Raw genomic sequence first — 27,493 nt, forward strand, 5'->3', positions numbered from 1 at the left:
ACCTGAAATTGGTTACAGTACACACCAGCGACACTTTAAAAGCCACAAGCTGGGAACGAATACCAGCTTAATGAAGAATTTGTCGCTTCTGTTTTTTACTCAGAACTTTATCCGGTTAAAGAATCAAATCGCAAACTACGCAACTTCACGTAACGAGTTTCAGTCCTGGATTGATTTATGTGGAAGCTAAATCGAATACATGACATATTTGGAAATACTAATATCACAAATCGAGTTTCAAACGGATCGAGCGAAAAAGGATGTCAGGATGCCAACATCAAATTAGGGAATCGTTATCTAATTGGCCAAAATAGGCTGATAGCAAAAGGTCGCCGACGTTACAGTTTTGCAACCGCTTTAATTGCGACTGACAATACAGTTACTACTCATCTATAAAAATCACTATCGGAATGAGCTGCAGCCCCTAATAAGAAAATTTCACACTTAACCTTTTTGGAATGCTCATGTCACAATGCTTGATATTACGAGTAATACGAAAATACTTTGGCCTCCAATACCTTACATTAATCAAACACAGACCCTTTGCAGTCGCTTAAGTTTCTGAAAGCCCCTAATTTTGGTGATATACAACGCATACCATGACATTTCCTATAAATGACCAAGTTTCTCAAGGCAATTCCCCGTTGTGCTGTTATGACTTTGCTCTGGTGTCTCTTCATAAGCGAAATTGTGTCAGAAACTTTACGTCATCTTTTATTCTCAAAATGCCATAAATAAAATTCTAAACTACAATTTCTTCTAAAGACAAAATAAAAATTTAAGACAAATGCAAAACTAACGAGAAAAATGGCACACACAAATAAATAAATACAACAAAAACATGGATAGAAAAATAAAAAAATAAAATCATTTTGAAAATATGTGGGGGCGCCTTTTGCTCCGTAGAATAGAAATAAGAAAATGTAGTGGCCAGGAGATACGAAAAAACCGCTAATGCTTGTAAAGAAAGTCTACAGAAACCGGCTAGCAAAAAAAAAAAGCAACATATGATTGTTGCCAAATAGTTAAACGTATGTTGCTAAGAAGCCAGCAACATGTTCTTAATATCCTCAACAAGAGAAATCATTTGGTGAGTAGGAGTTTGTTTTATGGAATTTCCTGTAATTGTGGGGGACAGAGAACGAGAGCGAGCGAGCGAGCGAGCGAGAGAGTAGGGGACAAGATTATTTGATATACTGAATAAGTAATTGCCAAGAAAACAGCTGAGCCTTTAACTGGCACTTCAGCACCTCATTTAAGGGTTGTTTTCCCCAGTGGTCTGGCATGTTCGGAATTCACATTCACCAATGTTATCTGAAACGAGTCCTTGGTATTATTGAAGCTATTCCACAATAAGTGACTGCTGATTGTGAAGGCTTTATGTCATTTTGTGAGTGGATATTGCTGGATGCCATCACTTGAAACATGTTGGCCCAAATGTTGCCGGGCTTTGATGCCTTTAGCCGTATTTCTGTTGACGGATTGCTGCTGGTGTGTGTGTGTGTGTGCTGGTTTGAGTATTTTGGCCAAATGCTTGGTATTCGCATGTACCACGACGAGAACATCTACGATTGTCCGGCTAAAAAGAAATTCAGGCAGCAAGGCAAGCAACATCACCATCAGCAATACAACAAAATTTCAGTTTCATTTCAAACGTTGTGCCGTGTTGTCGTCTCGCGACGTTGCTGACGCGTGTTTTTGACTACCCGTAAGTTTCGCACAGGCGGCCAAATGGAAAATATGCCAACAAGAAACTAAAAAGCCAACAAAATTTTGATTTTACGAAATCAAAACCAAAAATAAATGAAACGCTACAAAGTTTTCACAAAACAAAAAGCAAATAAACAACAACAACAAAATTTGAAATTTATAGAAAGAAAAAAAGTTTTAAAAATAAATGAAATGTGAATAATTTTTAAGAAATCGTTTCAATATACTGTTTTGTTGACAGCCACATATGAAAGGAAGAGGAAAATTTTTTCCTTTCTCACAAAACAAAAACAAATAAAAATTCAAAAAAAAGTAAGAAAAATCTACAAAAAAATATAAGAATAAAAAGTGCACCTTAGGAAATGATTCAGTGAAATAAATTTTAAAAGAAAAAAAAAATAACAAAATCTAAACATAAAAATGTGAATGTTAAGGAAATTATAAAATTAATTTATAATTCGTCCAAATTGGAATTTTTACAAATAATAAAAATAGAAAGCTGATATTAAAAAAAAATGGTAAATTGACTAAAATGTCAAGGGGTACGAATCCTATTTTATATGGCTAGTAGACCCATATTCTGAGCAGTGATTATGACTCTAAGCCATTTGTTGTTAGGATAGGATTGGCCAATTCGCTGTTTGTTCACAACCTGTGACAAATACGCTGTTAACAAAAGCTTACCCAGATTCTTAAGATATTTTTTATTGAATGATTTGGTTTGGGATTTATTACCAGTGATTTAAGACAATAACTTACAAATTAATTTGAACATTGATAAATAAATTCGAATTATTCGAATTTTTATTTATGTTTTTTTTTTTCATTAAAAAAAAAAATAAAGCTTTTCGTATTTTAGCATTGTGCTTAAGCACTAAACTTTGGTGTTGTTAACATAAGGGTATTAAATTTCAAGTGAATGCTATCAAAGGTGTCATTCATTTAATCATTCATAGCCATAATGTAAAAGTTTTCAAGAGATTGGTAATTTCATGTTGAGAAACCAAGCCCAAACGCCTAAAAGTATGCCAAAAAATATTTCTTAACTCCGGAAGCAAGTAAAACAGGGATAGAGTTGGAGAGTGATCTATATCGAACTCATACAGAAAATTAAAATCTTCAATGAATAAAAAAAAAACAATATTAAGTTAACAAATTAATTGAATCAAAATAAAATTGTATCATACGATAATATTATTTTTGAATCGGACTAATTAATTTTTAAATTAAATTTCATTGATTGTTATTATGATTTTCGAGATGAAGGAAATTTAAATTACAAATTAAATGGATCAATTATTATCGGGTAGTTCCTATTTGATTTTTTAAGTGTCCAATGTTCTCTTAAATCTAATCGTATATCTGACGGTCTGCTGAATCAAATTCTTGAGAGTCTAAAAAGAAGGAATTTAATTTATCGCAAAATTTGTAATCTGCACCTCTGAACTTATTTACAGAAAATTTTCAACATTGAGCCATTTTTATACCCTGTGCCACACTGTGGAACAGGGTATTATAAGTTAGTGTATATGTTTGTAACACCCAGAAGGAGACGAGATAGACACATGGTGTCTTTGGCAATAATGCTCAAGGTGGGTCCCTGAGTCGATATAACCATGTCCGTCAGTCCGTCCGTCCGTCTGTCTGCGAAATTTTGCAAGGTGCAGGGTATAATATAGTCGGCCCCGCCCGACTTTAGACTTTCCTTACTTGTTTCATATAAAAACGAATATTTCGATTTCACTTCCTGAGTTCCATTAAACCACTGTTATCATGCACAACAAAAAAAATATACTTCGTTTTCAATCATGAAATTAATTAATCCAATTAATTTTTAATTGAAATGTCTTCAATCACCAACATCAATTACAAAAATGTATTAATCTGATTAAAAATTTAATTTATATTATTAATTTCTTTAATTGATTTTTGTTTAAATTAAAAATTTTGTTGGTCCAATGAAATTTGTATTTGATTTTTTTTTACAATTAAATTCAAGTAAATAGAGTTCGTACATCGTCTTTGTCCATAAGGCTCGAATAATAATTAATTGTAAATTAAGTTATGATGCATTTGGATGTTAATCGCCTGCTTCAGTATCAGGCTAACGTGAAAAATTAAATTAAAATGTTAATTTGAAAAATTTTGGTGATTTTTTTTGTGTGATTCCAATTCGAGATACTGGGGTATGTTTTAATCGCTTATGACATGTCGGTCATATTGGTCCATTTTTTTTTTTTTTGTCAAATATCTTCATCTAGACTGATCATTCATTTGTTTCATATAACGATGAATATTCTGATTTCCCTTCCTGAGTTTTTATATGCTCCTGTTACTCTGCTATTTCAATTCGATATCTTGTGATATTATTAAAATATTGATAAATTTTTGTCAAATGTTTCCATGTAGGTCTGAGATATAATCCAATTGAAAAGACCACAATTTTGTGTATTTCCGACACATTTTGTAAAACGTGTTCATATGCCCTTAATGTCACATTTCATATATTGTCTTAAAGTATATATTGGCCATGCAATTCCACTAGCGCATTAATTCCGCTCGAGCTATTGTTGTAGGTCATGTTTTTAGCCTCTGAACTAGAATGCCGGAAATGTCTTTTACATCGGGCGATTTTTGTTAAATGTCGCCATACAATTTTCTTTATTTTTTTCTCACATCAGAGGGCCATAATTTTGTGTATCACAGAATCTCAATTTTGTGTGTTTCAGAAGCATTTAGGTTAGGTTAGGTTAGGTTAGGTGGTAGCCCGATGTATCAGTTTCACTTAGACTATTCAGTCCATTGTGATACCACATTGGTAAACTTCTCTCTTATCACTGAGTGCTGCCCGATTCAATGACAAGGGACCTCCTTTTTATAGCCGACTCCGAACGGCGTTCCACATTGCAGTGAAACCACTTAGAGAAGTTTTGAAACCCTCAGAAATGTCACCAGCATTACTGAGGTGGAATAATCCACCGCTGAAAAACCTTTTGGTGTTCGGTCGAAGCAGGAATCGAACCCATGACCTTGTGTATGCAAGGCGGGCATGCTAACCATTGCACCACGGTGACTTCAGAAGCATTTAGTAAAACGTGTTTGAATGCGCTTAATGCCATCTCGCATCTACTCTATTGAGGTATAATGGCCAAACAATCCCAATAGCAGAGTTAATGGCATTCTAGCTATAGTGGTTGTAGGCCATCTTCTGAACCTCCAAACTAGATTGACCGAAATGTCCTTCATATTGATCCAGTTTTATCAAATGTCTCCATTTAAGTCTATTTTTTATATAGCCCACTTCCGAGGGTCATATTTTTGTGTAACTCAGGTCATAATTTTGTGTGTTTCAGACATACTTAGTAAAACAGGTTCTGATGCGCATAATGCCATATTGCATTTACTGTCTTGAGCTATGTTCGGAATAGCGACATGAGTACACGGACGAAAAACAATGTTTTTCATATGTTTGGGTGTAAAAATTATGTGTTTGGAACTCAAATTTTTTAACACAATATTTTTAAGTGCAAGCTTATAATGTTCATAAACTAGGACATATATGTTAATATGTTAAAACATATTATGTTTGGGATATAAACTATTTGTAAATATAATATGCTTAGATGCAAACATATATTAATTTAGAAATAGCCTATAAACATATCATATGTGTTTAGAAAGAGAGACCTAGAGAGTACTCGTATGCTGCAAGTAAAATAATGGGAGTAACCAATTGGCGCCTTAAAAAATATGTCCACACCTAAATTGAAACATAATATGTTTGAACAATACAAACAATATTTTGTTTGGACCAATCCTTAAAATATATATGCTTGAAGCAAAATGTGTTTGGGGTATACGTTACAGAAGCGATTTGTTGATGGTGTGTCATTCGAACTATTGTTGTGGGTCTTGTTCTGAACCTCTGAACCAGAGAATTGGAAAAATTTAGTATTAAATATATCCAAATAATAAAAATGTCTCTTCACAAGGACTTACCAGGCAAATGCAAAACATTTGAATTGAAAAATACTCATCGAACCAGGAATATCCTTGCTTCACTTGCTTCACTTCAGATTTGATGATTAGCTCTAATGTATCATAAAAAAAAATGTTCAACCATGGTGGAATCTTTCTACAAACTTGCAATATCTAAGATTGTGTAGGTTCTTTCCCTCTGAAAAGGCCTTTATGGCCTTCTTTATTTTTCTTATAAATCATCTTCATTATCTATTAAGAATTTGACAAAAAAAAACAATAATGTAATGGACAAAATATTTCTCAATTTCCCTCCAACAAAATGAATAGTAGTGAAAATGATGCAAACTTTATTTTAAATGGCAACAAAAAAAAAATTGACAAATCTCTACACATATATATGGATGTGTCTGTGTATGTCTGTGAATATAAACGAATCTAAAGCAACAACAAAAATTATTGTTAATAAAAACTAAAAATCAAAACAAAAAAAGAACAAGAATTAAAAAAAAAGCCGCACACATCGAGCCAATGAATTTAAACTAAAATGACCGCATGGTAAAACAATTTAAAACAAAAAAAAAAAAAAATATATATATTACAAATGTTGTGTGTGTTTGTGTGTGGACTGTATGTCTGTCGTGCTCCTTGCCAGCAGTAATATCGAAAAAGACAAACATTACAAAATTCATTTTAAAATAGCAAATAGATAGTGATCGCTTACAAATTGTGATAAAATATGTAAACTTTTCGAATATTTTCTTATAAAGCATAAAGGGAACATTGGACCTAGGCTACATAGAGATATAGGGCATGTGTTTTTCTGTGAAGGTAATAGACTTTTTCTTTGTTGATAAAATTCATTTCCGCCAAAAGCGTGCTAGAAATACGAAATGGAATTTTTCTCATATAAATATACATTTTGGCTTAAGCAATAACTTTTTAAGGGAATCGTAAATATAAAGGCTTTATTATGATGCACACTGCATGTAGTAATGCCGCCAATCAACTCTGGACCAATTATTTGGAGTGGAGTTGGTGTTACTGATTAACCCTCTTGGCGCCACATTGAAAATTTGGACCCTAAACTAAGTAGACTATTAATTACATTCAATTTAAAAAAGCTTTAACATAGTGAGCCACCGTGATAAAATGATTATAATGCCCGTCTTTCAGGGTTTCAAACTCGGAGTCATACAAAACACAGCAACAATTTCATTGATTGGTAGAATTCAACATATTCTTTAGAAATAAACTTTTGACAAAGATTTTTATAGAAATAAAATTTTTGCAAATTCTTTTTTGGAAATAAAATTTTGGCAAAACTTTCTATAGAAATAAAATTTTGGCAAAATTTTTTATAGAAATACAATTTTGGCTAAATTTTCTATAGAAATAAAATGTTGGCAAAATTTTCTTTAGAAATAAAATTTTGACAAAATTTTCTATAGAAATAAAATTTTGGCGAAACTTTCTATGTAAATAAAATTTTGACAAACATTTCTATAGAAATAACATTGTGACAAAATTTTCTATAGAAATAAAATTTTTGCAATATTTTGGCAACATTTTCTAAAGAAATAAAGTGTTGGCAAAATTTTCTTTAGAAATAAATTGTTTTGCAAAATTTTATATAGAAATACAATTTTCGAAAAAAAATTTTATAGCAATAAAACTTTGGTAAAATATTCTATAGAAATAACATTTTGACAAAATCTTCTATAGAAATGAAATTTTGGTAAAATTTTCTGTGGAAATAAAATTTTGACAAAATTTTTTATAGAAATAAAATTTTGACAAAATTTTCTATATAAATAAAATTTTGACAAGATTTTCTATAGATATAAAATTTTGACAAAATTTTCTATAGAAATAAAATTTTGGGGAAACTTTCTATGTAAATAATTTTTTCTCTAGAAATAACATTGTGGCGAAACTTTCTATGTAAAAAAAATTTATACAAAATTTTCTATAGAAATAAAATTCTGACAAAATTTTCTATAGAAATAATTTTTTTGCAATATTTTGGCAACATTTTCTAAAGAAATAAAGTTTTGGCAAAATGTTCTTTAGAAATAAATTGTTTTGCAAAATTTTCTATAGAAATAAAGTTTTGGCAAAATTTTCTATAGAAATAAAATTTTCGAAAAATTTTTTTATAGCAATAAAACTTTGGTAAAATATTCTATAGAAATAACATTTTGACAAAATCTTCTATAGAAATGAAATTTTGGTAAAATTTTCTGTGGAAATAAAATTTTGACAAAATTCTTTATAGAAATAAAATTTTGACAAAATTTTCTATATAAATAAAATTTTGACAAGATTTTCAATAGATATAAAATTTTGACAAAATTTTCTATAGAAATAAATTTTTTGCAATATTTTGGCAACATTTTCTAAAGAAATAAAGTGTTGGCAAAATTTTCTTTAGAAATAAAATTTTTGGCAAAATTTTCTATAGAAATAAAGTTTTAGCAAAATTTTCTATAGACATAAAATTTTTAAAAATTTTTTTATAGCAATAAAACTTTGGTAAAATATTCTATAGAAATAAAATTTTGACAAAATTTTCTATAGAAATAAAATTTTGACAAAATTTTCTATAGAAATAAAATTTTGACAAAATTTTCTACAGAAATAAAATTTTGACAAAATTTTCTATAGAAATAAAATTTTGACAAAATTTTCTGTGGAAATAAAATTTTGACAACATTTTCTATAGAAATAAAATATTGACAAAACTTTATATAGAAATAAAATTTGGCAAAATTTTCTATAGAAATAAAATGTTGACAAAATTTTCTATAGAAATAAAATTTTGTCAAAATTTCCTATAGAAATAAAATTTTGGCAAAATTTTCTACAGAAACAAAATTTTGGAAAATTTTTCTATAGAAATAAAAATTTCGCAATATTTTCTATAGAAATAAAATGTTGGCATAATATTCTATAGAAACAAAATTGTGGCAAATGTTATCAGCATTATTGAGAGGTGATAATCCACCGCTGAAAAACTCTTTGGTGTTTGACTCCCCGCTTTGTATGCGGAGGGGCCAGTTTCTACCAAAATCCAAAAAGTTTTTAAGCGGTAGTTTATCCCTTCGCTTTAATGCTACTGACGTTGCTGATTGTATCAAAACTTCTCTAAGTGGTTTGCTGTAATGTTAAATGTGGTTCGAACTTGGCTATAAGAAATAGGTCCCATGTCATTGAGCTTCGGGTACAATCGGGTTTTGAGAAGAGAGAAATTGATCACCTAAGGTATCACAATGGATTTAGTAATAGTCGATTAATCGATTTTGACCGATTGGATTTGAATTTCAGAGATTCAAAAGTCTTTTAGTCGATTTTCAAGGTTGCAAATTAATTGCTCAAAAATCGATTTTCGACTTTTGAATACTTAGACTCTGAGGCAAGAGATGATCTGCCTTGCTCCTCATAATTCATGAAGCAACATTTGTCTCGTCTGTCCATTGAATATTTTCTTAGCTTCTCTCTAATCCTGGTAACTAGTTTCTATTTGACTTTATCTCTTATGATCTGGATATCAAGTCTCCATGATATGACTACATTTCTATAGCTGTCATACTGTAATAAATTGTTAAATAAACAATTCTCTTTTCCCCATATTCATTGAATATAAATCATAAATGTTTGTTTGGGCAAATTAAAAAAAAAGTATATATATACACTAAACATTAGCCAGGACGTAGTGGTTTTTCTTGTTTTATACCATTTCAAATGAAATAGGAAAACAACAAGAACAACAAAAAAATCAACCAATAATATCACCACATTTTCATAGAACTCAAAATAATTTTTAAATATACAGACATTCGCATTGACGTCTGTCGAACATATGTAGAAATTTTGGTCCGGTGTTGTTTTAGTCGGTGTATTTTAGATGGCCAGTGCCATTTAATTTCCCCGCTAACAAAACCATGAATTATTTGATTTTCTGAATTTGACCGAGTAGACAGTAGCAAGCAAAATTGGTAAGAGTTGTAATAGTAGAATTTAAAGATTTATTGGTGGAAGCATTATACAAATATTAACATCTAGGAATCTGAGACACTAAATGTAATGATTTTGATTTCTAATAATTATTGTGGAAGCCTTAGTAAATAGCAGTTCTTGGAAATTCATCGTATCAATTTTGTTTGCCACTGTTTTGGTGTTTCCCAAAATCCCCCATTTAGTTAGAAACGTATGTGTGTGTGTGTACATACATAAATATCTAACCATATGTCCATCAAAAGTGAGAATTACTTTTGATTTGACTATTTGCTAGGATTTCAAAGCTCTGGATTTATTTATACATGTATGTACTAAACAAAAATCACTACGCTGGAAAAAATATCAACAACAATTTTGAAATTGAAAAAAAATCATATTTTGCAAAAAAATATTTCTATAGAAAGAATTTTACTTCTATAGGAAATTTTGTGTAAATTTTATTTCTATAGAAAATTTTATCAAAATTTTATTTCTATAGAAAATTTTGTCAAAATTTGTTTCTATAGAACATTTTGTCAAAATTTTATTTCCATAGAAAAGTTTGTCAAAACAATATTTCTGTAGAAAATTGTGCAAAAATTTTATTTCTATGACAATTTTTGGCAAAATTTTATTTCTATAGATGATTTTGTCAACATTTTATTTCTATAGAAAATTTTGTCTAAATTTTATTTCTATAGAAAATTTTGTCAAAATTTTATTTCTATAGAAAATGTTGTCAAAATTTTATTTTGATAGAAAATTTTGTCAAAATTTTATTTTGATAGAAAATTTTGTCAAAATTTTATTTCTATGGAAAATTTTGCCAAAATTTTATTTCTATAGAAAATTTTGTCAAAATTGTATTTCTATAGAAAATTTTTTCAAAATTTTATTGCTTTAGAAAATTTTATCTAAATTTTGTTTCTATAGAAAATTTTGTCAAAATTTTATTTCTATAGAAAATTTTGTCAAAATTTTATTTTGATAGAAAATTTTGTCAAAATTTTATTTTGATAGAAAATTTTGTCAAAATTTTATTTCTATGGAAAATTTTGCCAAAATTTTAGTTCTATAGAAAATTTTGTCAAAATTGTATTTCTATAGAAAATTTTGTCAAAATTTTATTGCTTTAGAAAATTTTGTCGAAAATTTATTTCTATAGAAGATTTGATCAAAATCTTATTTCTATAGAAAATTTTGTCAAAATTTTATTTCTATAGAAAATGACAAAATTTTTATCTCTATAAAAAATTTGTCAAAAATGTTGTCAAAATTTTATTTCTTTAGAAAAATTTGTCAAAAAATTATTTCTAGAAAAGATTTTGTCAAAATTTTATTTCTGTAGAAAATTTTGTCAAAATTTTATTTCTATAGACAATTTTTCAAAATTTTATTTCTATAGAAAATTTTGTCAAAATTTTATTTCTGTAGAAAAATTTACCAAAATTTTATTTCCATAGAAAAATTTTGTCAAAATTGTATTTCTGTAGAATTTTTTATCAAAGTTTTATTTCTATAGGAAATTTTGTCAATTTTTTTTGAAAATTTTACCAAAATTTTATTTCTATACAAAAATTTTTAAAAATTTTTTTCTATAGAAAATTTTGTCAAAATTTTATTGTTTAGAAAATTTTGTCGAAAATTTATTTCTATAGAAGATTTTATCAAAATCTTATTTCTATAGAAAATTTTGTCAAAATTTTATTGCTTTAGAAAATTTTGTCGAAAATTTATTTCTGTAGAAGATTTTATCAAAATCTTATTTCTATAGAAAATTTTGTCAAAATTTTATTTCTATAGAAAATGACAAAATTTTTATTCTCTATAAAAAATTTGTCAAAAATTTGGTCAAAATTTTATTTCTGTAGAAGATTTTGTCAAAATTTTATTTCTATAGAAAATTTTGTCAAAATTTTATTTCTATAGAAAATTTTGTCAAAATTTTATTTCTATAGAAAATGTCAAAAATATTAAAAAATATATAGATAATTTTACCAACATTTTAGTTCTGTAGAAAATTTTGTCAAAATTCTATAAAAAAATACTATGACCTCACATGCAAGCCTATGGTACATTATAGTTATTTTGCAGTGTACAACATTACAAATTTGAGTTGAATTTTCAAAATATATGTTAACACTGACAAGTCGACTATGTGCACACAATAAAATCGCAAACACACATACAAATTGACAGCCTCTCGTATTAAAACACACATACATACACACAAACTTTATTGAAGCAATCGCTGCAATCATAAACATTCCATGAATTTACCCTTGCCCCCCTTGCGATATCCTGCTCAATTGTCAGTGGTGTTTCAAATCAAATATTGAATTGGAATTTATGCAATTATATAAGCGATTTGCACACGTACGCTTGATTATGGGAATACGTACGAAAAACGCCACGCAGACATCCTGGACGTTGTTGTGTGTTGTTTTTTTGTCACGAATTTATAAACGACTAACTAAATGAAAAAACATTTCGTATAGTCAAAAATGAGTATTGCAAACTAAAATAGAAAATTCAACATATCAATATTTAAATTGGAAATATTTATCAAAGTGTTTTAGAAAATGCCATTAGGAATTGCATAAATTATGCCATTCCATATGAACACTTTTTGGTTGCTTGGAAATAAAACAACACAAAATATAGTTGAGTGTGTATATTGAGAAATAAATATTAAAAAAAATTGCATTTAGTGGAATTGCTAAAAACCTTTTAATTTAGTTTTTATTGAAAAGTTTAATAAGTGATTGATGACATATTCTCGGTTAGAAAAGCATAGTGAAAAGAGCTCAACTAAGGCAAAGTCGGGTATATAAACTAGACTGAAAACAAACTTTACTTGGATTCAAAAATGTTCACCTTCCATTAAGGATTGTGATATTGATTCGTCTTCTTAAAATTAAGATATCTTCTGGGAAGCTAGACGCTAGCTTTAAAGCTAAGCTCTTATAACTACAACTTCATATAGAAATATAGAAAATTTTGTCTAAATTTTATTTCTATAGAAAATTTTATCAAAATTCTATTTTTTTATAGAATATTTTGTCAATTTTTTTTTCAATAGAAAATTTTGTCAATATTTTATTGCTATAAAAAATTTTGTCAAAATTTTATTGCTATAAAATTTTTGTCAAAATTTTATTACTATAGAAAATTTTGTTAAAATTTTATTGCTATAGAAAATTTTGTCAAAATTTTATTGCTATAAAAATTTTGTCAAAATTTTACTGCTATAGAAAATTTTGTCAAAATTTTACTTCTATAGAAAATTTTGTCAAAATTTTATTTCAATAGAAATTTTTTTGTAAAAATTTTATTGCTATAGAAAATTTTGTCAAAATTTTATTTCTATAGAAAATTTTGTAAAAATTTTATTTCTATAGAAAATTTTGTCAAAATTTTATTTCTATAGAAAATTTTGTCAAAATTTTATTTCTATAGAAAATTTTGTCAAAATTTTATTTCTATAGAAAATTTTGTCAAAGTTTTATTTCTATAGAAAATTTTGTCAAAATTTTATTTTTATAGAAAATTTTGTCAAAATTTTATTTCTATAGAAAATTTTGTCAAAATTTTATTGCTATAGAAAATTTTATTTCTATAGAAAATTTTGTCAAAATTTTATTTCTATAGAAAATTTTGTCAAAATTTTATTTCTATAGAAAATTTTGTTAAAATTGTATATCTATAGAAAATTTTATTAAAATTTTATTTCAATAGAAAATTTTGTCAAAATTTTATTGCTATAGAAAATTTTGTCAAAATTTTATTTCTATAGAAAATTTTGTTAAAATTGTATATCTATAGAAAATGTTATTTTGTCAAAATTTTATTTTTTGTCAAAATCTAAAAAAATCTACCATTTTTGGTAGATTTTTTACCAACTTTGGCAGCCGAATATTAAGTCTTAAGATTAACTTGCTAACTTTCGATGTTTCCCTATTGAACCCAAATAAATCAAATTTTGTTTTCCTCATATAAATAACTATGATGTCTACCTTTTTCTATTATTTAGTTTTTTTCTGACTTTTCTCTTCTTAATTGGGACAACCTCATCAAGTCAATACAATTATTTACTAAGATTTCCTAGAAATTCATTAAAAATTTACCATACACTACCCAAAGTCTTTAGCAACACCACTGCTGTTACTTGCGTAAATCCATGTCAACATTGTAAGGTGCATTAGGAGGTGGCTACAATGGCTAAAAGTTTGGTTAAACTTCGGTCAGTTACTCAATAAAGTCGTTTTGGGCTCAAGTTGAATGTCTTGTGGAGTTTATAAAAAATGAATGCATAATTAAATTTTTAACGGAAATTCCTTAAATAGCCCAGGCTGGTCCCATTCAAAGGGCCAGCAAAACAAAGTAACTGAACTAGTTAGTTATCCAACCAGAAATCAACTTCCACCCCTAAAACCCTAAAGAAACGAAGAACAAAAATAATAAAGACCACCGAGCAATGAAAAAACAAAAATCGACGAAAACTCAATCGTAAGGAAATATGCCATGTAAATGGTTTGCAGTTACTAACTTGTCAGACAGATGGGGCGGCGACTAGGTAGACGACAGGTAAAGAGCTCAGGTGCCTCGTGGTAGTATAGTGATGGTGGTAGTTGTTGACCATCAGCAACAAAAATTCTTGCCACATTTAAGCATTACAGCCCTAAAATGCCTCAGAAAAATTGAAGAAGAACCATTTGGGCTCCTAAGCCACAAACGCTCACAAACACGTAACCAAATGTGTGGAGGCAGCAGCAGTCATGTCATTATGACAAAACTTCATGCTTCACTGCAACAGCGCGTACAACAGTGCTGCTTAAGAGGTATTTAATTGTTGGTGGCTCCTATAGATTTTGGTTTGGTGAAATTAGGAAAAGGGACGAGGGTTGTTGGTGTATTTCTATCTGCTTGCTGGTGGTTGTAGTATTTTTGAGGAATTTCAGGAAGAGACTTTCCGATAAACATATGTTTGGTGAATTTAAATAATGTTCTTTATTTGTTTAGAATTTTAAATGTACACTTCCTCGGAAAATGAAAAACCAAAAAATTTTGCTTGATGGCAGAATTTAGGAGACGGCCAAACAAAATATGCCGGATAAAACCAGAAGCTTTCACCACACCAAACAAAAAATGTTTCATGCAAATACAATGATATAACCAGTGGGGAATTTTGAGAAATATAAAGGCCAAATAATGGGATATATTAATCAAGGTTTCGTTAAGAGTCTGAATAGTTAACATGGTGATCGCTCGTTTTGCAAAGTTACAAAAAATTCGTCTTGGAAACACGGTTTCTTTTTTCAAAAATTTTATTAGACAATTTTGTAAAAAAATTTATTTCTATAGAAAATCTTGTTAAAATATTATTACTATAAAAACTTTTGTCAAAATTTTATTTCTATAGAAAATTATGTCAAAATTTTATTTCTACAGAAAATGTTGTTAAAATTTTATTACTATAAAAACTTTTGTCAAAATTTTATTTCTATAGAAAACTTTGTTAAATTTTTTTCTATAGAAAACTTTGTCAATTTTTTTTATAGAAAATTTTGTCAAAATTTTATTTCTATAAATTTTTTTCAAAATTTTATTTCTATAAATTTTTTTCCAAAATTTTATTTCTATAGAAAATGTTGTCCAAATTTTATTTCTAAAGAAAATTTTGTCAAAATTTTACTTCTAAAGAAATTTGTCAAAATTTTACTTTTGTGAAAATTTTATTTCTATAGAAAATTGTTTTCAAAATTTTATATCTATAGAAAATTGTTTTCAAAATTGTATTTCTATAGAACATTTTTTTCAAAATTTTATTTCTATTGAAAATTTTGTCAACATTTTATTTCTATAGAAAATTATGTCAAATTTTTATTTCTATAGAAAATTATGTTAAAATTTTATTTCTATAGAAAATTTTGTTAAAATTTTATTCTATGAAAAATTTTGTCAAATTTTATTTCTATAGAAAAATTTGTTAATTTTTTTCTATAGAAAACTTTGTTAATTTTTTTCTATAGAAAACTTTGTCAAAGTTTTTTTCTATAGAAAATTTTGTCAAAATTTGATTTCTGTAGATTTTTTTCAAAATTTTATTTCTATAAATTTTTTTTTTCAAAATTTTATTTCTATAGAAAATGTTTTCTGAATTTTATTTCTAAAGAAAATTTTACTTCTATACAAAATTTTACTTACGAAGAAAATTTTGTCAAAATTTTACTTTTGTAAAAATTTTGTCAACATTTTATTTCTATAGAAAATTGTTTTCAAAATTTTATTTCTATAGAAAGTTGTTTTCAAAATTTTATTCCTATAAAAATTTTTTTTTTTCAAAATTTTATTTCTATAGAAAATTTAGTCAAAATTTTATTTCGTTAGAACATTGTGTCAAAATTTTATTTTATAGAAAATTTTGTGAAATTGTTTATCTATAGAAAAAAAAAATAGTAAATTTTTTCAAAATTTTATGTTTGCATAGAAAATATTGTCAACAATTTATTTCTATTTATTATTATATTTTATTGTTTGGAAAATTTTGTTAAAATTTTATTTCTATAAAAAATGTTGTCAATTTTTTTCGATAGAAAATTTTCAAATTTTTTTTCTATAGTAAATTTTGTCAAAATTTTATTTCTATAGAAAATTGTTTTTAAAATTTTATTTCTATAGAAAATTGTTTTCAAAATTTTATTTCTATAGAAAATTTTGTAAATTTTTTTTCAAAATTTTATTTCTATAGAAAATTTTGTCAAAATTTTATTTCTGTAGAACATTTTGTCAAAATTTTATTTCTATAGAAAATTTTGTGAAATTGATTATCTATAGAAAATTTTGCCAAAAAAAATTTTTTTCCATAGTAAATTTTGTCAAAAATTTATTTCCATGGAAAATTTTATCAAAAATTTACTTCCATGGAAATTTGGTCAAAATTTGATTTCTATTGAAAATTTCAAAATATTTTTTTATAGAAAATTTTGTCATTTTTTTTTTAGAAAATTTTGTAAATTTTTTTCTATAGTGAATTTTCTCAATATTTTATGTCTATAGAAAATTTTTTCAAAATTTTATTTTTGCATAGAAAATTTTGTGAACAATTTATTTCTATAAAAAAATTTATGAAGTACCTATTTGAAAAATCTACAAAAACATCAAGAATTTTAGCAATCTACCAAACAACAAAAAAATCTACCATTTTTGGCAGAATTCTACCAATTGTGGCGACCATGCTAGGGAATCCCCGTGGTATAAAGCTTAAAAGAGAGAGATAAATTGGTTTAACCATAGGTTTTGACAATGACATCAAACTATTTCCAATGGTGACTGTTTGGTATTTGAGTCTAAAAAATCTCTATAAGTGGTGCCTTATTAGGTCGGTGATCATTGAACTCGTTGTAGGAATCCCCGTGATATAAAGCTTAACACACAGATAGAGAGAACAAAATGGGTTTGACCATAGGCTTTGACAATGACACTTTATAGCTGAAATTCATATCGCGAAAAATTCATACATATTGGGAAACTGGTCTTGCAATACTCTTGCATCAGGAGTTGAAGTTAAGAACTTATAGGAGTTGCTTGTACAAAGGCCTTTGGTATAGCTTAGCGACGCTTCATTATTTAATCTTTAACATCACCTTATACTTCCCCATTTTTGCAACTGGTTTAGAGGATATTACACAAATACTCATACAAATTCAAATTGCAAATTACACGGTTCGGTAATCAACAAATACACCTACACATACCCCCATGCAAGATGTTGGATTTTTCGTAGAGTACCATAACTCCCTCTTACAGCCCTATTCTATTCCAGTCGATTTCATTTGCTTTAAATACATTATGATGGCTTCTGTTTTCATGGCATTTATGCAGACATCCAGGATGAGCAAATAATGGCGGAGGCTATGAATGGGATGTTCACCTACCCATCAACCACCAGCCCCCTCGCCTTTTCCATTCCAAAATTGCGTGTTAGGCATTCAAGATGAGTATTTTTGGTGTATGGTAATGGCACGTAAATGGGAAAATTGTTAAGATTTTTTGCATTTTTTCTTTTCTGTTTTGTTGTTGCTACTTCCTGATTCCTTTGAAGAATCTTCCTAGTAAATAAAAAAGAAAGGGAACTGAGCAGAAGAACTCAAGAACACAACGGCAAAAATATCAGGAAAACGAAAAACGTTTCTTATAATAATGACAAATGAGGAAATTTAACAAGGATTTGTCTTGAATTAAAAAACAAAATCAAATATGTGAATAAACTTTGTAAGGGGTAGAGAGGTAGAACAAATGCATACTAGGATTTTAGGCTTAAAGGCAAATCATTATAATTTTTAATACTAAGCCAATAATACCTTCCTACTAGAGGAATAGTAAAAATGAATGACAAAATTTGCAAAAAATTTTGTTTTAGTCAAATATGGAAATTTTGTTTACCGGACCTAAAATGAATTTTTAGAATAATGAGATAATCCGCCGTTTTTAATACAATATAAATATCTTAATCGATTTACCTAAATTTTGTATGAATATTGAGTTAGTTCCGGAGTGTGAAAAAATAGTCATCATATTATATGATCTGCATTTGTTTTTTTTTTTTTAACTGGGCTGATTAATTGAAAGTTCATCAGCTCATTTTGCGGGACCATATAATACTGTTTTGAGTTGAAAATTGATTTCGTCATTTTGTTATGTTATGGGCTGGAGAGCTTGTTAACGTTGATTAAATTTTATATCACAGACGATTTCACAACAAATAATTTCATTTCACAAAAGAAAAATTATAAAGTAGTCAATATAAATCAGGTTTGCGATTAGTTTTTAGCTAACAAGAATACAGAGTAATCCTGTTTATCATAAAAAAAGATCCAAACGTATTGCATACTTTTAGGTGGTTGCAAGATTACATTGATTATGCATCTGTTAATTATGAAAAAATATATATACCCTACGGGAAATGGATACACCACAGGACTGGTACAGGACTAGTCCCTGGTGTGCATGGACCAGTCCTAGTTCTGGTCAAGGCGTATGGAAGGGACCGGTCACTTTAACATGGGTTTGTCATTGACGGGGTAAATATACATTATAGGACACGCCTTTGACTCGTTCCTAAGGACACGTCCTAGGGGAATTTTAGTAGTAGCACTTCATAGACAGGTCCTCATGAACCAGTCTCGGACAAATTCTTAGAAATCTGTTCAATTTGATTATCCAAATCACCCCAGAATTTGCACCAATTTTCCGTAGGGTATTTAAAGCATCAATTTTACCCGTGATATCGACTATAATTTAAATGACCCTAAAATATGACACAAAAGTGTTCTAAAACTACAAAATAGCTATAGAGTAAGAATAAACGTGTTATCCTTTGTAAAAATTTCCAATGTGTTGCATACTTTTAGGCGGTTTTAAGATTAAATAAAGTATGCATTTGTTAATTATAAAAATAATATATATTTAAAGCATTGATTTTACCCGTGATATTTCTGATGATTGAAAAATTATCGCCTACATCGATTACACTTTAAATAAATCTAAACTTTGAAACATAAGAGTCCTAAAACTACAAAATATTTCATTTTACAAAGAAAAATTTTAAAGTAGTTCATTAAAATTAAATTTCAGATTCATTTTAGCTCTATACTTTTTACAAAATGGATTTAAATTTACCTAACAATATAGTTTCTGTATTTATGTTTATCGCATCTTTTTTTACATTGCATACTTTTAGGCGGTGGTAAGAATACATTGAATATGTGGTTGTTTATTATGAACAAATATATATGAAAAAATATAAATGATTAATGCATTTAGTAACAAAAATGTTTTTAGGGTATGAATTATAGCAGCGGTATTTTTGATGCTTTAAAAATTGGCAAAATTACCCATTAACTTTTAAAATTCTTCTTTCTTAGTTTAGACTATAAATATTTCATCCACACCGCGAATATTTAAGTTTCCCTAAATTCTTTTTCTAAATTCTTTGCAAATTTGTTGCCTCATTGTTTTATGTCTGTACTAGTTGAGCTCAATGTACCAACAAAAAAAAAAAAATATTTCGTGAAGAATGGGAAAATCCAGTTTACGGTATATCAGAATGATTCCATAGGTACTTAGCTGGAAAAATAAGTGGAAAAGTTGGAAATGTGTCCTTAGGTTTTTCAAGAATTTCTCCGTTTATCTCTATACACTTGACCCTGCGATTATCCCGTAAGCCAGTAACTTTTATAAAATTGTCTTTCTTTGTGTAGTTATATTTTTTCTTAGTGTAGGTTATAAATATTTCGGCCATACCGAAAATATATAATTTTTCCTAAATTTAAATTCTCAAGTTCTTGATTTGAAAATTTGGTGCCTAATTCTTGATTTAGTGCTTAATTTTTTTATGTCCTCAACTTTACCTAATTCTCATTTTATGAAATCTGTCGAATTCTACAGACATTGTTTTTTTTTTGTTTTTTTTGTAAAAATCATTAATTTTATAATTAGATGGGGTCAAGATAACCAAAATATTAGGATTTTACAATTCATCCTTATTAAATATCAATTCGGAAATATTTTTGCAATTGTATTCGAATTCCTATTGTTAGATAGGAAGCTGTTGCCTGTTTTCCAGTAGTGCAGAGTAAACATGTTTACTATAATAAAAAAAATCCAATATGTTGCATACTTTTGGGCTACAACGATTTTAACGATTCTAGAATATGTGAAAAATAAGACAAAATTTATGGGCCCATGTAAACCCATTGCCAGTTTGATTGTTTTTTATTTCGGAAAGAGAACACAGAGAAAATATCACGAAATTTTTTCCAATTAAAATGTTATTTGTATAATTTTTTGGATGATGTTCCTTTTGCTAATGGGGCCTAGCGCATTGATGTAAATAGAACAATTTTTAATTACATGTTTCCCAACGTTTCGTCGATGTATGTCGACATTATCAAGGGATATTTTTATTGTCTATAAATTGAAAAACAAATTATTATTGAATATTTTATAAGCATTTAAAACTTACAATGAAAAATGTATTTTTTACATTTGATTTAAAAAAAAAATATTCAATTAAAAATTTTATTGATTCAACAAAATTTTCAATTAAACAAAAATCAATCACATACATTTGTTGTATTAATTAATTTTTTATTTCGGTCAATTAAATTTTTAATTGACTTTAATGACTCGTACTATCATTTCTGTGATTGAAGGCATTTTAATTAAAAATCAATTGGATCAATTAATTTCATGATAGAAGACAAAAAATACATCAAAAATTTTATGACGATATATTTGGGCGAAAACCCGCTCGTTAGCCATCCTTGTTAAATAGCAATTAAAAATGAGTTTACAAATGCATTCAAATTATCATTTAAAATTCCTATAGTTTGTGATACGAAAGGGTGAAAATATAGAGGAAAATTATCAATCAAAGGCCTCCAGTTTTGATTGTTGTCAAAACAAAAAAAAAAATATTTCGCAATGAATAGGAATTTTCAGCTGTAATTTTATGGCGGTATATTTGTTTTGTAAGCAAAAATAGGAATAGAAATATTCGGCTGAAATTTTATGGCGATATATTTGGGCATTAAATGCCTGTTTCTCTATCAGACCATCATACAAATAATAGGGCCTCTAAGTGACTTCATAATTAGTGTGACACTGAGTTTTCCCCCGGCTATAAAAAGGAAACCCTCATGCCATTAAGCTAAACATAGAATCGGGCATAAGGGGATTACATATATTTTTTGTTTAGTGCAAATTTTAAAATTTAAAATTTTATGTATAACTAAAATGTAATTCATCCTTTTTAAATAGCAATAAGAAAATATTTTTATAAATGCATTCGAGTGATCGTTTAAAATTCCTTTCATTAACAAAATAAAGCCTGTTTTGGTTGCAACTTAAAACGACTTCACAACAATAGAAATAACTCTTCATAAGACTACATCTGATTACTATGGCATTTCACAACAATTTCTTTCTCCATAAAATGTAAGTATTTAACATTTTCTTTTATTTTTATAAAAAAAAAAAAAACAACCAAAAACATTTATTTTAAGTTTGTTATAAATTTTAGTCTTATAGCGATATCATTAGGGCCTTATAAGTGTCCAGCAAGAAATGTAAAAAGAAAAGAAAATATTTCCCTTTTGATTTATGGAATCGCTATGGCCATATATTGCTTAAGGTCGTAAGATGGCAACACTTTGTTTTATCCGTATTGTATTTTTCTATATTTCACATAATTATAGAAATATTAAAATGTTTTTCTGTTTTTATTCAAATCTAAAAAAAAACATAAGCAACCTTTTTACAACATCATGATGGTTTTTGTTGGTGTTATGTGTTTTTTGTTTTCTTTATCAGGAAAATACATAGAGAAAAACAATGACACCGACAATTGTTATGAGTGTGGGAAATATTTGCCCACAAATATCTTTTTCAGTTTGTTCAAAAGACACTAAAAAAGATGAAGAAAATATGATAATATCATTAAGTTGTCGAGGCTTCCACCCGCCAACAGAAGTGTAAAATCTCTTGGCCATTTTTGGTCCCTCTTTTGCCACCTCTCTCCACCTCCCATCCCAACTTGTAATGGCCATTTCTTTGATAGTCTTCTCTGCCTAAGCATTGGGCGAAAAAGAAAAATATTGTTTAAATAAGTGGTTTATCAAAAGAACGAGCAAGAAAATAAAGTGAATAAAAAAAAAACATGTTAAGAACTGAAATTGGCTTAGATGGACTATTTCATCAGAGAGCACCTGTGTAGCGGAGGTTGTTTTGATTCCTGGCACCCCATTGACCTTTGTTTTATATTTTTTTTGCGTTGCCCATATAAAGAAGGGCAGTATACTATGGTTTTTCGAACGATTTGTAATAAAAAGAAATATTGGCATAAGTCCCAATAAACTAGTGAAGTTTTTTTTTTTTTTTTTAGTTGAGAAAAAAATAATTTTAGGATTCAGTAACAAAATCCAATTAATTTTTAAATGAAATGTCTTCAATCACAGAAATGATAGTATCAATCAACAATTAAAAGTCAATTAATTGATCCAATTAAACAATTAATTGATATTGTTAATTCTTGGGAATTCATAACATTACTGGTGCTTGAGAAAATATCTCATAAAATAATTACAATTTAAATGATCATGAACGAGAATTTTTGTGGGTAAAATATGACAGAATTTCAAACTAATTTTTTTCAGAAAAACTTATATCGGAAAGAATATGAGAATATGAGTATCCAGTGACGGTATATGAGGGTGAAAATTTTTTTCACAAACATAAGTTAGAAGTGTCAATTTATTTTCCAACAAATTCTCCATCTAACTCGATACACTCAAGTTTGAAATTGTATGGCAATTAATCAGATTTGAGAATTGTACCACAGAGGAAACATGTTTATCATAAAAATTTGTTGCATACTTTTAGGTGCTTGTAATATTACATTGAATATGAATTGATGATATGAGTGAATGAGCTTTAAACAAGTATATACGGCCGTAAGTTCGGCCAGGCCGAAGCTTATGTACCCTCCACCATGGATTGCATAGAAAATTCTACTGACGACTGTCATCCACAATCGAATTATAAGGTATCTTAAAACTTCCTAACACCGTAATATATACCACATAGTCCATACGTGGTATATATTAAACTAAAAAAGGCCGATTAAATACGTATATAATTAAGTTTAAAGATTCTGTAGAAATAAAATTTTGACAAAATAAAATTTTGACAACATTTTCTATAGAAGTAAAATTTGGAAAAATTTTTCTATAGAAATAAAATTTGGAAAAAATTTCTATGGAAATAAAATTTTGACAAAATTTTCTATAGAAATAAAATTTTGACAAAATTTTCTTTAGAAATAAGATTTTGACAAAATTTTCTATAGAAATAAAATTTTGACAAAATTTTCTATAGAAATAACATTTTGACAATGTTTTCTATAAAAATAAAATTTTGGTAGATTATTTTTGGCTCGAGTGCCAACCATGAATATGAACCGATATGGACTAATTTTTGTGTGATGGGGGATCGGCTATATATAACTATAGACCGATATGGACCAATTTTGGCATGGATATTAGCGGCCTTATACTAACACCACGTTGCAAATTTCAACCGGATGGGATGAATTTTGCTCCTCCAAGAGGCTCCGGAGGACAAATCTGGGAATCGATTTAAATGGGGGCTATATATAATTATGGACCGATATGGGCCAATTTTTGCATGGTCATTAGAGAACCTATACCAACACCATGTACCAAATTTCAACCGGATCGGATGAATTTTGCTCCTCCAAGAGGCTCCGGAGGACAAATCTGGGAATCGATTTATATGGGGGCTATATATAATTATGGACCGATATGGACCAGTTTTTGCATGGTCATTAGAGAGCCTATACCAACACCATCAGCCGGATCGGATGAAATTTGCTTCTCTTAGAGGCTCAGCAAGCCAAATCGGGGGATCGGTTTATATGGGGGCTATATATAATTATAAACCGATGTGGACCAATTTTGTTAGAGACCATATACTAACACCATGTACCAAATTTCAGTCGGATCGGATGAAATTGGCTTTTCTTAGAGCAATCGCAAGCCAAATTTGGGGGTCCGTTTATATGGGGGCTATACGTAAACGTGGACCGATATGGACCAATTTTTGCGTGGTTGTTAGAGACCATATACTAACACCATGTACCAAATTTCAGTCGGATCGGATGAAATTTGCTTCTCTTAGAGCAATCGCAAGCCAAATTTGGGGGTCCGTTTATATGGGGGCTATACGTAAAAGTGGACCGATATGGCCCATTTGCAATACCATCCGACCTACATCAATAACAACTACTTGTGCCAAGTTTCAAGTCGATAGCTTGTTTCGTTCGGAAGTTAGCGTGATTTCAACAGACGGACGGACGTACGGACATGCTCAGATCGACTCAGAATTTCACCACGACCCAGAATATATATACTTTATGGGGTCTTAGAGCAATATTTCGATGTGTTACAAACGGAATGACAAAGTTAATATACCCCCATCCTATGGTGGAGGGTATAAAAAGGCTCATTTTTAAGGCATCTGTTCTACTCGTGACATTTCTCGTGCTTGAGAAGCTATCTCCTACCACAAGTACAATTAAAATGTTCCCGAAATAGTATGTTTGTGGGTTCAATTTCAATTTAAAGACCTCATGTAAACTCATTTTACAGAAAAACTTATATCGGAGAAAATATGAGAAGTGTCGATTTAATTTCCAACAAATTCTCCGTCTAACTCGATACACTCCCGTTTGAAATCGTACGTCAATTAATCAGATTTGAGATTTGTTTTGGCTATACAGTGTTTGTTAGGTTACAATTAACCTATCACCACAGAGTAAAACTGTTTACCACAAAAAGAAAACATTATAATTCGTTGCATACTTTTAGGCGCTTGTAAGATTATATTTACTATGCATTTGAATGAGCTTTGAAAAAAGACTAATTTTTAAGGCATATCTGCTACGCATGATATTTTCATTTAAAGGCCTCATGTAAATTCATTTTACAGAAAAACCTATATCAGAAAGAATATGAGTATCCAATGACGGTATAAGAAGGCGAAAAAAACCCCATCCGTCTAGCTCGATTATATCCCGTTTCTTATACCAATAGTAGCGCCTATGAGCTATTAACTTTTAAATAACGTCTTCCTTGGAGTAGACTAAACAAAATTCGACCACACCATACATTCTTAATTTTTCCTAAATTCTTTTTACATTTTTTTTCCTCTGCTTTTGGCCAGGGCTTTTCCTACCATCATTACTATGGTGATATTTGCTTCAACGATTTTTCTTATTAAGTTTTCGTTGTCTTGTCGCCCACTTTGTGAAGTCATTTCATTTACAGGTGTTTGCGTTTGTACTTTCGAATTTATTGTTTATCTTGTTTTGTTTCGCCTCGTCATAATGCTCTGCTCTTGGTCTTGTATTACTTTAATTTCGTTCTCATTCTTTCAATTTATTCCCCAGGAGCTTTTGTTTTTGACCTTCTCTCCTCTGGGTGGGAGGATTTCTAAAATGAATTGGTCCTATAATAATATCACGCAAGGCGAAACAAACGAGAAAAAGAAGTTTATCTAATATTTCTTTGAGTTCTTAGCAATTTTTCTGTGTTAGTTAAAATGTGTGTGTGTGTGTGGGTATTTGAAAATCTCTTTCATGCAATGTTATTTTTTCGTAGGATTTCTTTTTTTTATTTTTTTTTGTACTTTAGAAAAAAATGTAATTTTTCTTTTCATATTATTTTGTTGATTTTCTGTTTGCCTCAGAGAAATGAAAAGATAACTAACGTCTTTTGTTATAGCAATAGCAAAAGAATTCGCTTTTGTTTCTCGAGGATAAGAAAGCAATAACAACAAAGAAAAATACCTCAACTTAATTTCGGTTGCCCATTGCAAATATAACACTGGTAGGTTACAATGAAAATAAAACTAAAATAAAAAAAATAGAGATTATTGTTTTTGTTTCATTTATATAAAAGGATATATATGAATGGCAATGAAAATAATATAATCATTTAATGTTAACATTAAGAGTGGCCTCATAACCATTCCAAAGGGGATGCCTAAAAGTATGCAGTACTTTTCAAAAAACCATTATCCTTTGGTTTGATGACAACGAGGGCCCAAAAGTATGTTTTTTTATAATAAATAGAACAAAACATTTTATGTCCACAGCTTTTAATTGAATTGTTACAAAATGTAAAACAAAAAAAGACTTGAAATTTTATTTTCAGAAATTTTTAAGTATTTCCTTTCCTTTGGATCAGCCTTCGGGGAATGTTATAACTTAACGGAAGATGAAGTTTTTTCTTTTTATTTTCCCACTTTTCTGTTAATAAACTAAAATTACAAGAATGTTTTGAAACTGACCCAAAGCTTAGGGCTAAAATGTCTTAAGGCTATGATATGTAATTTAGACTATGCCAAGAACATTTGAATGAAATTGTAAAGGATAAATTATTTCTAATGGACCTAGATAACCACTCCACAATTTTAAATAAAATATTAACCATTTTCTTTTTAATTATTACCAAAAATGGCACATACAAAAAATGTTTTTCTGATTCAATCATGAAATTAATTGATCCAATTAATTTTTTAATTGAAAAGTCTTCAATCACAGAAATGATAGTATCATTTAAAATATTAATTGAAAGTCAATTAAAAAATGAATTGATACTATTATTTATTTCTGATTAATTTTTGTTTCAATTAAATAATTTCTGGAATCAATTAAATTTTTAATTGAATATTTTTTAAAACTAAATTAAAATTTTAATTGGAAAAATTTTCGTGAAATTTTTTTTTTGACATATATCAGTTTGGAATAGTAATTTTTCTGCAATTTCAGTTAGAGTTTGGAATGAACCGATCATTGAGGGGAAAATATTTGCATACTTTCCAACGAAGACAATCATGAAATTAATTGATCCAATTAATTTTTTAATTGAAATGTCTTCAATCACAGAAATGATAGTATCAATTAAAATATTAATTGAAAGTCAATTAAAAAATTAATTGGTACTATTATTTATTTCTGATTAATTTTTGTATCAATTAAATAATTTCTTGAATCAATTAAATTTTTAATTGAATATTTTTTAAAACTCAATTAAAATTTAAATTGGAAAAATTTTCGGGAAAATTTTTTTCTGTATAGAAAAAAAATGGCACATAGCCAAATCAGTTGGGAATAGTAATTTTTCTGCAATTTCATCTAAAGTTTGGAATGAACCGATTATTG

At 28.3% G+C, this 27,493-nt stretch overlaps 1 protein-coding gene across 11 annotated transcripts in view; it reads left to right on the plus strand.

The window, feature by feature from the left end:
• Positions 1-27,493, plus strand: part of nrm (neuromusculin) — an 837,985-nt gene that overhangs the window by 523,225 nt on the left and 287,267 nt on the right. Inside the window, exon 1 of one of the 11 annotated variants that reach the window (XM_075308257.1) lies at positions 1,604-1,708. The exons of 7 other annotated variants lie outside the window; for them this stretch is intronic. The gene's annotated coding sequence lies outside the window, so the exon portion shown is untranslated. Of the gene's footprint in view, positions 1-1,603; positions 2,023-21,568; positions 21,688-27,493 lie in introns of those variants that run through there. 3 more of the 11 variants (XM_075308255.1, XM_075308258.1, XM_075308256.1) reach the window with 3 other exon arrangements.

The sequence above is a fragment of the Haematobia irritans genome, chromosome 4 (assembly GCF_050003625.1).
Source record: "Haematobia irritans isolate KBUSLIRL chromosome 4, ASM5000362v1, whole genome shotgun sequence".
Lineage (NCBI taxonomy): Eukaryota > Metazoa > Arthropoda > Insecta > Diptera > Muscidae > Haematobia > Haematobia irritans.